A 17,049-nucleotide genomic window follows, 5' to 3' on the forward strand; every position below is an offset into this window, starting at 1 on the left:
TGTTGGAAAGCGAGCATACATCCCTGTTGGCTGTCTAGTTGTCTAACAATAAGATCTTCAATAAATAATGGTTCTGTAAAGGAGGACGGTTTGCAAGGATGCTTTTTATCTGATGGAATGCATGCCAGTTGAAGATAGCGCAGTGCTAAATGTTAACATGTGTGCATTGCCAAGGAACAGCCACAACTGCTGCTGGCAAGCAAACTTTGAGCGGAAAAAGCTCCATGAGGTCGTTCTTGCTTTTAATAGCTTCTTTATGTTCACTCTTTTCAAATTAAGACTTTTGTCACCAGAAGTGCTAAAGCTGTGGGAACATTTGAAAGAAGAGGATTTGCTGTTGTTGCATAGTATAATACACAATGGCTAGCAGAACCGTGGCAAAATAAAACATATACAGTAGAGTCTCGCTTATCCAACATAAACGGGCCGGCAGAACATTGGATAAGTGAATATGTTGGATAATAAGGAGAGATTAAGGAAAAGCCTATTAAACATCAGATTAGGTTATGATTTTACAAATTAAGCACCAAAACATCATGATTTACAACAAATTTGACAGAAAAAGTAGTTCAATACACAGTAATGCTATGTAGTAATTACTGTATTTACGAATTTAGCACCAAAATATCACAATGTATTGAAAACATTGACTACAAAAAGGCGTTGGATAATCCAGAATGTTGGATAAGCAAGTGTTGGATAAGTGAGACTCTACTGTACTGAGAAGAGCACGCTTTATTTTTGCCTTTCCACTCCAAAAAATCCTGCCTCTTGCTGGACTCAAATTTTTCATGGAGAAGACTTTGCTTTCTTCTGGAGATGCAAGTATGGGTCCTCTCTACTTTGGTGCGATGGAACTAGTATTTCTAGTTCCTTTATTTTCAGTCTACCCCATAATAAATATCATCTTTCCAATTTTGTTATGGGAAGCCATAGATTCTTCTAGGCATTATGATCGTTTAGAGGGCTGAGTCTGCTTGCCAACTGCTGCGCACAGTGCACACTTTTGCTCTGGTAAGATCTATGGAGTTACTGGATCCAAGCTGGAGGTTCATTCACTCTCATGCTACATCCAGAGATGAGGCAACTGTGACTTCTATTGGCCATTTCCCCCCTTCTGTTTCTTTTATCTGCCCTCTGGCTCCACATGCTGTGTATTATATCTGAAGTCTTCCATCGTTTTACAGGAGGTATATGGGTGTGAATGAAAGGATAGGCACAAGAAATTATCACTTTCTCACCTCCAATTCAGGTGTATTTAAAGATAAAGAGAAAATGTTCAGATTGTCATCTGGCAAACCCTCCTTTAATGAACTGCTGGCTTCACCAAACGGAATTCTAGCTTTACTCTAACATAAGTAGAAGAAACAGCAGCATAGATCTAGTGTTGAGTAAAAGTGCCTCTTGCTAAACTTCTGCATTCCTCTCTCAGTATTAGAACCTTTTAAAGGAAAATGAAACTCCTCAGAGCCAAATATACTCACATGTACTCTGACTTGAAATTTTGCAGTTGATACAGGTCCAACACTGGTAACTTTGGCTTCTACTTATTCTATGTTAGTGTATATAGGTTAGTCTGTGCTGCTTGAAGGATATGGATGGGATCCTTGGGGAGAGGAGAGCCACTGTAGGAGTGCTGGACCAGGGTCCTTCTTGGCTCATACAAGACTGTGGCCCCCTCCACACAGCTGTATGAAATCCACATTGAACTGGATTATATGTCACTGTGACTCAGATAATACAGGTCAAAGCAGATATTGCAGATTATTCGCCTTGATTTTCTGGATTATATGGCTGTGTGAAAGGGCCCTGTGTGAATACCTCAGTACAACAAAGCAGGAGACTGTCCTAAAAGAGGCTGACATGAGATTTTCCTGATAACTTGCTTTCTGAACTCCACTATTACTGAATAATTACTGGCCAGTCTCCAATATCCCTTTTTATACCAGGGTTCTAGAGCTACATGGGTTCTTGGATAGGATGAAAATTATATAGATACACTAGCTGTGCCCGGCCACACGTTGCTGTGGCATTGTCTGGTGGTGTTGGTGAGAAATTGTTGAGGTAGTGGTGGTATTGAATGTCTGTTGTATGGTTGTCTTTATGTTGAGTATGCATTTGGTTGTTTGTGTACTGTGAAAGTGGTGACGGTAGAGTGGGGGTCTATGTCCCTGTGTAGTATTGTATAGTATTTATACGTTTTGCATGTGTTGTGAATGCTTGGATTGTGTCCTGCTGCATAGTAGAAAGGGTTGGGCTGGATGGCCCTTAGAGGTCTCTCCAAACTCTTGTGCCTGTCTCCTGGGCTGAATAGGTTACTAGGAGACCAAGTGGGCAGAGATTAGCCCTCTAAACTGGCAGCAATTGGATAAAAACAATTATTGCTCTCCCTCTAATTAGGACTTTATTTTTCTTTTCTTTTTGTTGTATCAACCTAGAGCCATGGACGATGGGTTGTGTTGTCAAATTTCGAGGTTGGGGGGTCTGTAGTTTTATTGTTTTGTCCGCTGCCCTGATGCCATCACTCTTATATATATATATAGATTTTATCTTGTTTCAGGGATAAAGACAACTCTTGTGACTTTGGTAGATGCCGTACATTATGATCTGGATACTGTGAGCTGTTGGTTCTTCTAGACTTCTCAATGGCTTTAAATATAATTGACCATATAGTAAGTAAGCCAATAATGGGTTTGCGACTTAAAAATACTGCACCAGCTGTATTCATTCTAGAGGTGTCAGGTTATAATGACACATGGCTTGATTAGATCTTATTTGAACTGTATGACTGTAGAGCTGCATGCAGAAAATGTTTGGAAATTTCAGAGGGCCCAAAATGCTGTGTACAAATTGCTGTCTGTGGCTGGTTGCAATGAAGCTATAACTCCCCAACTTCATTGGCTGGCAGTCTATTTCAAGACACAATTCAAAGAGATGATTATGATTTATTAGGGCCTAGACGACTCAACACCTTACTGTCTAAAAGCCTCTAACTCATGCAATGAGTCTGCCTGATCATTGTGGGATTGTCTTTTCCCAATCATCCCCACAGACATACCTTTTCCACAGGTGATTAGATTGACCCCTTCTGGCAGAAGGCAAAGGGCTTTTTGTTTAAACATGTTTGGGGCTGTTGATCAATTATTACCAATTGGTCTTTTCATAAGGGAAATGGGAAGACGCTTGTTATGTTTTTATTCTTTGTTATGTTTTTATTCTTAGAATTAAGTTTTATATTTGTAAATACTGTTTTGAATTACTACTGTTTTAATAGGGTAGCTTTGAGGGCTTTTTGTTCCTGGCACTAGAAAGAGCAACCTTTATCAAGCAATAAAACCACTGTCTTTGGATTGCTTTATCAAAGTTTACTTTTTTGACTAGTGTAAAACCGAAGACATGTTTGACAGATTTTATCAAGCAATAAAACCACTAACTTTGGATTGCATTATTACTTTTTTTGACTGGTGTAAAACTGAAGACATGTTTGAGAATGGAATAAATTCATTTGGGAGGCCTTCTTTCATTGGATGGTTGTAAACAAATTTTCCATGACTGCTTATCAAGATTGATTTAGCTGTTGATTCCTGCACTGGCAGCCGGCTCGATTAGATGGTCCTTGAAGATCCTTTCAGCTCCACAATTATATGATTGTATGAAATTTTGATGGAGGTTAATCACCATACTGTTGAAGAAGCTGGGGGGGTAATATTTTACATCCTATGCCATTTGCATTGTTACAGGCTGCATTGAATTCTGGTGTTGTGCTTGCTAACATTAAGGGCCCCTCCAAACAGGGTTCATAATGCGGGAGATCCTGTGGTTTTACCAGAGGCATTCAAACAACGTCTCCAGTAAAGCCAAATTAATTTGGGACAAAACAGAAAACCCTGCTTTGTCTCAAATTAATTTGACATGAGGAAAGACCTGGATCTTTCATAAGATCCAGGTCTTTCCAGGTGTGGTCCCTGTGTGGATTGGGCCTGGGGATCGTGTCACGTGATGCCCGGGTCCAATCCACACAACTGTCTCGGGATTTCTGGACTGCTGGAGACCGGAAAACCCAAGACAATACCCACTGCCTCCTAAAATCCCCCAGAAAAGGCCTAACAATTAAAGGGCCTAGAAATGATGTGCCAGGAGGACTGTGGCAGGCGGGTGAATAATTTTTAATTTTAGACCTTTTCTGGAGGATTTTGTTTGGTGTCTGGGTGCCTTGTTGGAAGGTCCAGCAGGGCATCTAGACACCCCTCCCCAAAAAAGCACGGGTTTTTGTGGGAGGTGTGTGGATTTTAACCCACACTCAATCGGGTTTCTTAGGGTGCTGTTAAAGGCCTGCGTGGAACCTTAGTCTCAGTCTTAGTCTCTGAAACTGAAATGCCTGAGTGTTAGTAGTAGGTTGCATGAATAATCAAATGCAATTACATTATCAATAGAGATAAGTTTGAATGCTTGAAAGGACTGGAAAGGAAAGGTTCATCTAAATAAGCCCCAAAACCTGATGTGTCTGAGAAGTTGCTCCTGGTCATCTACATGATGTCCAAAGGCTTCTGCTTCTTATCATGGGATAAACCAAGTTAAATAAGTTTCATCTTGTACTAAGGAGTTCAGGAAAAACTCTGATGTGGACAGATCCTATGTGGATCTACTGTTCACGTTGGTTCCTGCCACCATCTGCTTTTCCCTGTGCTTGGCAACACAAGTGAAAGGAGACGGGTTTTTATATTCTAAAAGGCCATACAATCACTCTTTCTTCCTTGTATGGGTGTTTTTGCTGATGTCAGCACAAGGTGTCCATAGTAATCAGGATTTCTCCTGAAATTCTGTAGCTATCTGGCAGGGGTGACAGGGAAGAGAAAGTTCATGGAAGGCAGACAAGATCCAACTGTATGTGATATATGATATCATATCTATAAATAGTTTTGATTCAATGAGAAAGATGTTTATATAAAGAAAGTGCAGTTGATCTCATTTAGCTGAACAAAGACTGAGGAGAGTTAGTCTTTGGGGCATCTAGATTTCACCCTTGGCCGTGCTTCACAAAAGAAATGCTCATCAGTCAGATTTTTTGTGTGGAAAAGTACATTTCTGTTTTTGGATGAGGTTAGTTATCTAGTACCCACACAAACACCAGGATAGAATAGTTGTAAACAGACATACTAAGAGAAGGATTTACAAATGTTTTTAAAGGTGAAAGCTCTGTCATTAGAAGTATGTCTAGACTATACATAATGTAGCATAGCTATGTAAGTTGTGCCACTGAGAACAGCAGGTTTATCCATGCTATCTGTGTTATAGCAATAAATATTATTGTAAAATGACAATCTTGTTAATTTATTGATAAACCAATACTTAAGAATACTTCAGGGGAATTCTAATCTTGATTTTGACCCAGGTTTGTGATGTTGAGAATCTAAGGCCCCTTCCACATAGATGTATAAAATCCACATTGAACTGGATTATATGGCAGTTTAGAGTCCGATAACAGTTTAAAGCATATATTGTAGTCTATAATTTGTAGATTATCTGCCGTGATATTCTGGGTTATATAGCTGTATGGAAGGGCCCTTAGTAACCAACATAGTAAATTCCAGATACTCCAAACAGACTCAGGCCTACAGTAAAAAACAAAAACCCTTCAATCTTCTAAAATAAAATAGAGTGGAAGAACAATACCTGTGTCAAAATGAGGTTGGGAAAGGCTAAAAGAATCCCAGTGTTGTCATAGCCATGATTTATGTGAGAGAACATGCCTGAGGAGACAGCACAATACTGAAAATGTGCACCTTTGAAGCCTTGGTGCTTCTTTGACGTTGTTTGCCTCTGGCAAAGGAGAATAACAGCTCTTACTTATTTTTAATAGATCCTAAGATGCATGTCTTGGTCTTTCTATAATTTTCTTTGTTAAAACGTTTGTCCTAGAACATAGACTATCAAGGGGATTCATAGATTTCCTGCATCGACCAGGAGGTTGGACTCAATGGATCATGTGACTCCTTCAGACTCTATGATTCTGATCTTATGGTACCCAAAGCCTCACAGATTTCCTTTTTGCAGGAGCATTTGTGAATGTAAACCATTTATATTGCAATATTGTCGTGTGTGCCCAGTCAGGCAGTAGTGAGAATAGATATTCCTACTGACATATTCCCTTCTCCCCAGATAAGAACAAGACAAGGGATATCTGATTATGCCCATCTGCTCACTCTTCTCTGTAGCAATATAACAGCAAGACTGTTCTTAATCATGGAAATAGCCCATAGTAGCTTGTTCCTTTATGTGGTTTATAAGTAATAAATAAGTTAACTATTTCAGTACGGTGAAGAATGTTTCCAGCTCTACACTGAAAGCCATATATTGGATTATGAACTTTAAAAATCACTCAGAGCTATGGTGCCCAAGTTTGTGACAGATTGAATGAACTAGATGGAATAGAAGATGGAGAGAAAGTAACCTTCCAGCAGTGAAATTTTAGGAGGCAGGATAAAAACCTGCTGAGTTACCACTAAGTACTTAACCAAATTGCTACAGAAAAGTTAATAGTCTGCGAAGAAGGGCACATTAGAGATAGGTAAAAAGGTCTTTAAAGTGCAGTTATATGCACAGCAATTCAGTCTGTTCTAGCTTTAGGGTAATCTGCATTGTAGTTAGACATGTTGATTTATGGACTAATTAGCTCTGTACAACAAAAATACTCTTCGAATCTCTTTCTACTAACCAGCCCCCAAACCACCTAAACAACTGGAAAATGGGTTTTACAAGTTAGAAGATAAAATTCAATATATATTTATGAGGCCATTCCAAATGTAGAGTCCTTCAAGAGCAAGTTTCTGGGAAGCAGAAATATCCATGCATCAAATCCCAAAGGTGTCAGAATCCCAGGCCGCTGAGAATGAATTTATTCGTAAGGTGCCCGATTTTATATATTAATTTTGGAGGTTTTATAGAGCACAAATTACACGAGCATTAATACATGTAACAGAATTGCAGAAAAGGTGTCAAGTGCTTTATAACTGTGCCCTGTTGCTTTGAAAAATAACACAGGACTATTATTGAGTCTCGCTCCTGCCCCCATTTGCTCAATAATGGGGAAATTTAAATTGCATCACAAACAGTATAATGGCTGAAAGACCTGTGCAAAGCCAACTTTGCAAATGTTAATTGCTTGTACATGAGCTCAGTTAGCATATCTGTTTTATTCTTTTATTGCTATGTGTCATTATTGTAAGTCAAGTTTCACTGTTACTGAACAGATCCACAAATAGAGCATTTGCTTAAGAGAATCAACTTGGAATTGGTATATAAGATGTGAAAATACACACTGAAATAAAGTTTTGGATCACAGAAATTGAATGGTGGTGGAACTACTTGGTTGGCACCAATCTCTTCATGTAATATCCACATAAATCTGAGACTACACAGTGAGCAGTTTGTTGCCTCTGTACATGTGGTGTGATAAATATTAGGAGAGATTACCCAGAGTAAAATCTTACCAACAGAACATTACCCCACTAGCAATTCCATGGAAAAAAGCAACATGGGCTTCTCTGGCAGAAAAAAATATACTACCCTGATAGTCACTAAACAGTAGCTATTAGAGGACTGCAGGCACCCCCAAGTTGCAAACAAGATAAGTTCTGTAGGTTTGTTTTTAAGCTGAATGTGTACAATTTAAAAGTGTAATTCCGATATAGATAGATATAAAAGCTTTAGATAGCATGGGGAATGGTTAACACCCCTGTGGTGTTTGTTTTGCTGTTTGTGCCCCTGTTCACAAGATTTCATTTCACTTCTGTTCCTGTAAGAATTAGATTTTGAAAAATTTGGCTTGTTGTGGAAACAAAAAATAGTGATAGCACTTCAGTGGAGACATCTTTCCCCCATAATAGGTCTAGGAATGAATTTCCCTTCCAAGAGGCAGATTTCTCTTACATCCTGTTGTAATGTAATGTAAATTTTTATTACGGTCAATGACCAGCTCATATCAAGGGCACCCAGTCCCGTACATCCATATGAAATCCAAGAAGTTATATACTTCAGAATTAATAAAACTCCTATAAAACTAAATCATTGACAAAATTTAAAATCTAGGCTAAAAACTTCAATATTAATATAAACCCTTATAAAATTGAATCATTGACAAAATTTAAAATCTAGGCTGAAGATCATATACCAGTACCATTAAGGCCCAACTCAACTCACAGGATCATCCGGGGGGGAGTCTAAAGGAAGGAGTAGGGATGGCACGGGGGGGGGGGAATACCCCTAACTGTAAATAACAACCTATAACTATAAATAGTGGTCTATATCTGCTTTCCCAACTCTATTCTATAGATGATACTTAGTTCTTTTGGCTCTCAATCATCATCTGCCAGATTTTAATTGCAGCTGTGCAGAACTTGGCGACATTATATGTCACAGCTGAGATGGTATCTGAGAGCAATAAGGTTACGTAAAATTGTCCAAAACGTCCTGGGTATTTAGTTGTTCATAGCATGATGAGACATCCTGTTGTCCCACCCCATTCTTAACTATGAGTTCTTTGTAAGTAGGATGTTTGTAAGTCAGAGACTGCCTATATCTGTTTTCATTCCATTGTGCCTTTGAGAAATCTTCACTTGATTTCAGAAAGGATCCTCTCATTTCTGATGTCATAATATTTATGTACAATGCCGTGTCATGTATCAGATAGATAGGATTTATCTGAATGCATGAGGCAGCAGAGGCACAAGCTGTTGTTGTTGTTATTGTTGTTTTCATTCAGGTTATTTCTGTCCTGTGGCAACCTCAAGGAGAAACTATCATGGGATTTTCAGCCATGAAGACCCCAGTGAGTGACTTGCCCAAGGTCACTTGGGGTCTTCATGGCTGAGTTAGGATTTGGAGACTGTTCTTCAGAATCATTGTCCTACACGCAAAACACTATGCCAGTAATGGGGTGAGTGAGATACCTCCTACATTATAGATAGATAATGATGATAAAAATATGGCATTTTGTGTAACAAATGAAATCCCAGAAATAGCTGTACTATATATGAGGGGGCATTCAAAATGTGTCTGCACTTTTATAGTTTTGTTTTAAATGGTAATGGTTAGAGAATTTATTTATTTATTTACAGTATTTATATTCCGCCCTTCTCACCCCGAAGGGGACTCAGGGCGGATCACATTACACATATAAGGCAAACATTCAATGCCTTAACATAGAACAAAGACAGAGACAAACACGGGGCTCCGAGCTGGCCTCGAACTCATGACCTCCTGGTCAGAGTGATTCATTGCAACTGGCTGCAGCTGGTTGCTCAACATCCTGCGCCACAGCCCGGCTGTGGAGTAATTCCAGTTGTATCTGAGAGTGTTATGTGAATAGTCTGTCTAGCAAGCCAGCTAAACTTGCATGGTTTGCATCTATACATTTTTGCATAAGAGTTGTCACACTGTGGTGAATCATAGAATCATAGAGTTGGAAGAGACCTCATGGGCCATCCAGTCCAACCCCCTGCCAAGGAGCAGGAAAATGGCATTCAAAGCACCCCCGACAGATGGCCATCGAACCTCTGCTTAAAAGCCTTCAAAGAAGGAGCCTCCATCACACTCTGGGGAAGAGAGTTTATCTCTATACTGAGCGCACATGCGGAGAAGAATTTGTGCTCCCAGCTTTCTCAGATGGCTGTGAAATTCATACACTTCACCAAAGAGGAACAGTGTTTTGTCATACACTTTTTCTGGGCATAAGGTTTGCTGGGAGCACAAATTCATCTCTGCATGTGTGCTCAGTATAAAGTTCTCTCACACAGAGTCATCTATGAGTGGACTGAAATATTCAAAAAATAGCTGTACTACTGTGATGGATGCAGATAATTCTGGACGTCTTCCTACAGTAATGACCACAAAGAATGAAGAAAGAACCCTGGTACTGATTTGTTTCCGTGCATCTGTGGCTACACACTCAACCAAAAGCATTTTTTTGCTTATGGCACTTAAAAGTTGGCATGACACTGGAAAAAAATGCATTGCAAAGGAAGGCGACTATGTAAAAAAGTGATGTCATTTGTTTTTGAAATTCTCAATAAATAGAGTTTGAAAACTGCAGAAACTTTTTGAAGAATCCTCATAGTAGCAAGAATTTTCCCTCAAAATGGTTACCAGCAGAAAACATGCACATAAACAAGTGCTCACTATGTTTGTGTGTGTGTTTCTAAGTGAGCAACTCCTGTCCACATGCTAGGGTTGTAAATATACACAGGACCTGTCAAACTACTTGAAATTGTGAAATTAGGTTTCAGTGTACCCAAATGAACCCAAACTGTGCTCCTTTTCTGTCTTTACTTTGCTGACACCGTGTTACCTTTATGAAGCGTTTTAGTATTTTGGACTTCAGGCACAAATATCTTTTTCCTACTCTTTCCACTAATCCGTGTGAAATGATAGCTACTTTTCATGCATAAACTCTTCCATGTGTGGAAATCTTAAGGATTATGCAGATACAAATGGAATTTGCACATTTCATTTTCATAACTCATCCTTTCAAGAGAATTCTTAGTTCTTTAATGAAAGAGCAAGGAAAAATTACATCTGTGAAAAATTTTATGACACAAAGAGCAAAATGATCATTTTTAAAACTTTTGAAATCTACCTAATTTTCCTCAGCAAGTCTTAATATTACCATAATTACATATCTCAGAATAATGGCCTATTTCAGTAGCAATTATGGGAAGTTAATAAAATTATCAGTTAATCTTAAATGTTGCCACTTTTGGATTTTCCATCCAGGTTTCTTTCCTTCTTTCACCCAGACAAGAGGGCAAGGCAAAGGCAGGATTAAAGCATTAATTATGAACTAACCTATATATTTTATGTCAAAAGAACATAGAATTGCTTTAGTCCTTGATTTGTAAAAACTTGCACACCAGCACTGCAATGTGAAACTGGCATTGGAAGAAGACGAAGAATAAACAACCTTGTCTTTGGAAATGTGTAAACATGTGAATATTTCATCCAGAGGAGTTTGGAGAAGAAAACTCTTTGACTTTGCATTGCCTTTACAGGAATCGGAAAGTAATTGAACAAAAAAAAAACAGATGGTGCTCACATCTGAGGCAGAATGACCATCAAAATTCTTTTTTTCTTCAACCCAAGCTTTCTTGGAGTGAAAAAAAACTGCCACTAACTTGATCAGTTCTATTACTGGCTTGTTTGATTACTTTATCATTCATCTAACCCCCTTTAATTGCTACTTGGCACTACCACCAGGCAACTGAATTGCTACTTGCCATTGCTCAAGAACCAATGTCGGATGCATCTACACTCTAGAATTAATGCAATGTGACACAATTTTAACTACCATGGCTCAATGCAACAGAATCACAGGAACCCTAATTTTACAAGGTCTTTAGCCTTCTCAGTCAGAGTGACGATGCCTCATCAAACTACAACTCTCATGATTCTATCACTTTGACTCATGGCAGTTGAAGTGATGTCAAATTGCATTAATTCCACTGTGTAGATGCACTGATCATGATCAACATGAATTTTGATGTGTGAGGAAGAAGCAAGAATTAGGTCTTAGCTATGTAATTCAGTATGTATTTATGGCAAGCCGAGCGCTCAATTCCGCATTGCCCTAGCATGCCATTTGCAGAAAGCATTTGAGCAAATGCTTAAATGTGTTCCTCAGAGCAATTACCATTAGCCTTTTGAATCGAAATGTAAATCCTATAAGAAATCATAGTTCAAAATGAGTTTCACTTTGGTCATGGCATCAGATCACTTTAAAAGGAAATTTTGCTACCATATTTTAAAACTGATATTCAGTATTAGATGTCTTGTCAATGTTTGCAGATGGCCAAATCACACTTTGAAATACATGATCATTATTCGTATGAAGACGGTTGTCAGGTTGTTGGTTCTGACCTTTATCAGAAGCAATCCTCACTTCTATGACAACAGTAAACAAAGGCTTCCCATACAATATTGTGTGGCAGGAGCGAGGCATTATCTCCATGTTATGTAGCTGTGAAATAACTCCATTCCCAAGACTGCCACATTGCTGCCTTCAATGCTTCAGATTCAATTAACCTTGAAAAACATATTCTAAACTCCTTTAAGCATTTCTTCTCATATTAGGCTTAATAGTTTGGATACTATATCACATCAAGGATTCTACCTGTGGTGTGATTGGGAGCATGCCTTAGGCAATACTGTCTCCTCTATTCCACTCATTGTGACTACAAGTGGATGAACATTTGACGAGGGGATGAGTACAAACAGTACAAATTGTTGGCAGAAGTGTAGTCAGAAAGGATCATGTATCCACATGTTAATGGTCATGCACGGTTATTTATTCTTTCAAAGTAAGTTATTTATGGAGAAGACAAAGATTGTTTATGGGATATGAGCCATATTTTGCTGGAAGAAGAAAAATATAGAAGTGTCACCAAAGGATTAATAATTCTTTATGAAGATGGCTGTTTGTCAGATAATAGTTCAATGTTGGAAAATGGCAAAGCTTCTAACAGTAGTTTAGATATGGAGCTGTGTGGTAAACAGCTATGACAAATCACCTGTTGCACCAGTTTCAATTGGCTAAAGATAAAATTTCTGAATTTTACACATTATAGTCTGGCTTCATTATACAATTGAGGAAAATGCTTGGCAATATCTAGCTACCTTTTCTCCCTGGTTATGGAAAAGAGATTAAATACATTGGCTAGATTTTTGTTGTTGGTGCCATTCACATGTGCCAGTTTTCTGAAACATGTAAGTGTGATTTTTTTGGCTGTTGTACAATGGATTTATTCTCTTTGTGACTGCAGAACTGGAGTTCCACAGTCATCATTTCACACAGGTTTAAATCCTATTGTTACAATCATGGGGTTTACCTACACGCTGGCTCACCATTAGATTCAGGTTATCTACAGGATGATCTTCTCCCATACAATCTGTCCCTTAGGACACAAATCCTTTGGGAGGTGTCTACTCCAGCCTGCCATAATCCAATTGGTGATCATCACCCAGAAGACCTTTTCATCAGCCACCCCAAAACTGTGGAATGACCTGCTGGAAGAACTCTTACAGCTAAATGAGTTATCGGAATTTGAAACATATCTGAAGACTTAATTTTTCTGTCAGGTCTACCCTTCAGTTTCAACTATGAATTTTAAACTCACATCTTGTGTTTACTATATTTTAATCTTTGTTCTGTGTATTATAATATATACATTTCATAGAAATATGTTTTTATGAAACATATGTCTATGAAATTCATATGTTATAGTAATATATAATTAATTTTAGTAAATAAAATATTATTTTATTGTATGACACAGCAAACAAGATAGATATGCTGGATTTTGTATCGTATCACAAAATCACAAGTCGAACACTTCCCAAGCGTCTAGGACTGTGTGATGTATTTTCGGATGATGCGTGCAGATCCCAGTAGGGTGGCCTTTTGCAGTTGGCAGATCGTAATTTTGTCAATGTCTATTGTTTCCAAATGCCGGCTGAGATCTTTTGGCATGGCACCCAATGTGCCGATCACCACCGGGACCACCTGCACTGGTTTCTGCCAGAGTCTTTGAAGTTCAATCTTGAGGTTCTGATAGTGGCTGAGTTTTTCAAGTTGTTTTTCGTCAATGCGACTGTCACCTGGGATGGCGACATCAATGATCCAAACCTTTTTCTTTTCCACAACTGTGATGTCTGGTGTGTTGTGTTCCAGAACTTTGTCAGTCTAGATTCGGAAGTCCCATAGTATCTTTGCGTGCTCATTTTCCAATACTTTTTCAGGTTTGTGATCCCACCAGTTCTTTACTGCTGGGAGGTGGTACTTGAGGCATTATTATTATTATTATTATTATTATTATTATTATTGAGTCTGCTTTCACTGGGAAGTAATCAAACAAATTCTAATCATTTTGTATTACATTTTGTATTACATTCTCGAATGCCATGCAATTGTTTGTCAGAGCTCTCAATGGTTGGACAATGCTGGTATTCAGCAGAAAGGTAATGTGAAACAAAGAAAGAAAGAAAGAAAGAAAGAAAGAAAGAAAGAAAGAAAGAAAGAAAGAAAGAAAGAAAAGAGAAGAAAGGCAACTACTGAGCAACTATGTGAGTCTACATTTATACTGCATAAGATAGTGTAAAGTCTAGGTCATTATCTCTATAAAAGCTATGTGAAAACTCTACAAGTTGCCAATGGAGTCATTTTTTATTTGACAGGTAGAAAAGGTAATATTGTAATAATTATTGTGTCAATTATTACACTTAAATACAATGTAACCAATTGTATTCCCTTCTTGTTTAATTCTTTTGTTATTACTTGTGAATTACTTCTTCCTATTTGTCATTACCTTTGAAATAAAAATAATAATTTTGAAAAATTCACAAAAGTGGCCATGTATTATGTGGGTTTCCAGTGCAGTGAAGCAAACATGCGCATCCCTTGTTTCTACGTTTCTGTACACATCTGGTGAGTCTGTGTAGGATATGCAAACATGTTACTAATTCCACTGCCATTTTCCAATCTGAATCCTGGAATAAAATGTGGCCTCAGTAAATTTCAGATCAGTGTAAGCTCCACAGAGTTTTCTAGCAGTTAGTCTTAAATGGAACTGAAATATCTAGTTTTTCCAAAACATCCATTCTGAGTTTCTGTTATAAGCAACAAAGGGAAAAAAAACTACAGATAAATAAACTTAGTCACTACATAGATGGGAACATTATTGATGATGGAGGAGATTATTGGATGAGGAAATTTTCCATTACAGTAAAAAAAAATCCTATCAGTTTATATTTGATAAACCCTATTGTTGCAATGTGCTGCATGCATGAAAATGATGTGAACATTAGAAGACAGTTATGATTTTGTGATGTGCTTCATTTTACCAACATACAATAGGAATTAGATCACAGTAATGTCTCAAAGATAGTGATAATTCCATACCATTTGATACATGAGTGAGCATCATGTGGCTTTTCAGCTGCTGTCAGACTGTAGTTCCCAGCATAGTGCACACTGCATATACTCATTTGGACATTTCGTTTGCTTTTTGTACCTGATTTGAAGCCAGGTCAAAGAATCTTGAGTCCTACTCGAGAATAACCTACTTACCCTCTTTGATTTGGCACACGAAAGTGGATTCATTTTCCTTTTGCCACACAAAAAAAAATCTCGATTTTTCACTGGAATGATAGATCAGCGATGTTAGTATCCCTCCCACAGATACTAACTAGCACTGCTAGAATTAATACACAAAGGGAAAAAGAGTTAACACATAAAACACTCTGATCTAAAGCAGACATTTGCAAACATGGTGGAAGAATACCTGTCCAGACATCATATTCACAACTTGTACAGTATGAAACCAATTATGTGTGGGGGATAAATTCTTGAATTTACCAGGGAAACATGACTCCATGATCTATTGAAATGGACGACTTCTGCCAAAAGTTACCATGGAGTCTCCCTGATCTTAAAAAAAATCCCAAAAATTCCACTTTAGGTCTGCCAATGTGACTCTGCAGCACCTTCTGGTGAAAGCATAACATAGAATCACATTAAGGACCTAGGAAAATTCTAGCGATTACATATTATGTCAGTTCTGGATAGATAAAATCACAGTTATTGGTCTCATGGTGCTTTATAAAGATTGTCAAATGTAGAAATGGGGGTAATCTAACTGGTGTTAATATTAGAAACATACAGGGAGAAGGGCTAATTTTGCAAATAGTGGTTTTCCACTTGATATATTTGATGCATAATTAAATGAAGAAAATAACTTTCGGTGTGTTAAGGATATAAAGGATCAGGCCTAAATTGAAATATTTTTTTTAAAAAAGAGGAGAATCTAGATCAGGGGTCCTCAAACTTTTTAAGCCGGGGGCCGGTTCACAATCCTTCAGACTGTTGAGGGGCCAGATTATCATTTGGAAAAAAAAATTTCCAATGCACACTGCACATGTCTTATTTGTAGTGCAAAAACAACAACAACAACAATGAAAGAACAATACAATATTTAAAAATAAAAACAATTTTAACCAACCTACATTTATCAGGATTTCAATGGGAAGTGTGGTCCTGCTTCTGGCCAATGAGATAGTCAAGTTAATTAGGATTGTTGTTGTTGTTGTTGTTGTTGTTGTTGTTGTTGTGTGCCTTCAAGTCATTTCAGACTTTGGGCGAGCCTAAGTGTAAAATTATTTATTTATTTATTTATTTATTTATTTACTGCATTTATTTACTACATTTGTATCACACCCTTCTCACCCCAAAGGGGACTCAGAGTGGCTTACAAATTATATGTACACACAATATATTATTAGCATAGCACAATATTAGCATTATATATTACTATATTGAACTATACCACTATACTGTAATATTATTAGTAATATTATATGTAATATAGAATATATAATTAATATTATTATATGGTATTATTATTAGTGTTATATTGTATTACATTATAATATTATTATCAATATTATATGTATATACAATATATTATATTATAAAACTGAGGGCAGGGGCCAGGTAAATGACCTAGGAGGGCCGCATCCGGCCCCCGGGCCTTAAGTTTGGGGACCCCTGATCTAAATGATCACCCAACAGGGATGTTGAATAATTATTGAATATAATGGTCAACTGAGTGGACTTTGGTGATATTTGAAGTCTTTTCAATGATATGTTTCTAAAAAAACCTCTTAAATTTGCCTCCAGAATTTTTTTTTTCGTGTCAGGAGCAACTTGAGTCGCTTCTGGAGTGAGAGAATTGGCCATCTGCAAGGACGTTACCAGGGGATGCCCGGATGTTTTTTTTTGATGTTTTTACCATCCTTGTGGGAGGCTTCTCTCATGTCCCCGCATGGAGCTGGAGCTGATAGAGGGAGCTCATCTGCACTCTCCCCGAGTGAGATTCGAACCTGGCAGCTTTCAGGTCAGCAACCCAACCTTCAAGTCACGAGGCTTTAGTCCACTCCGCCTCCAGAAGTTATCACACTCAGATTAGACTATCACAATATACACTCTTACGAATTTGGAGAAAA

This window comes from Anolis carolinensis, chromosome 4, assembly GCF_035594765.1.
Source record: "Anolis carolinensis isolate JA03-04 chromosome 4, rAnoCar3.1.pri, whole genome shotgun sequence".
NCBI lineage: Eukaryota > Metazoa > Chordata > Lepidosauria > Squamata > Dactyloidae > Anolis > Anolis carolinensis.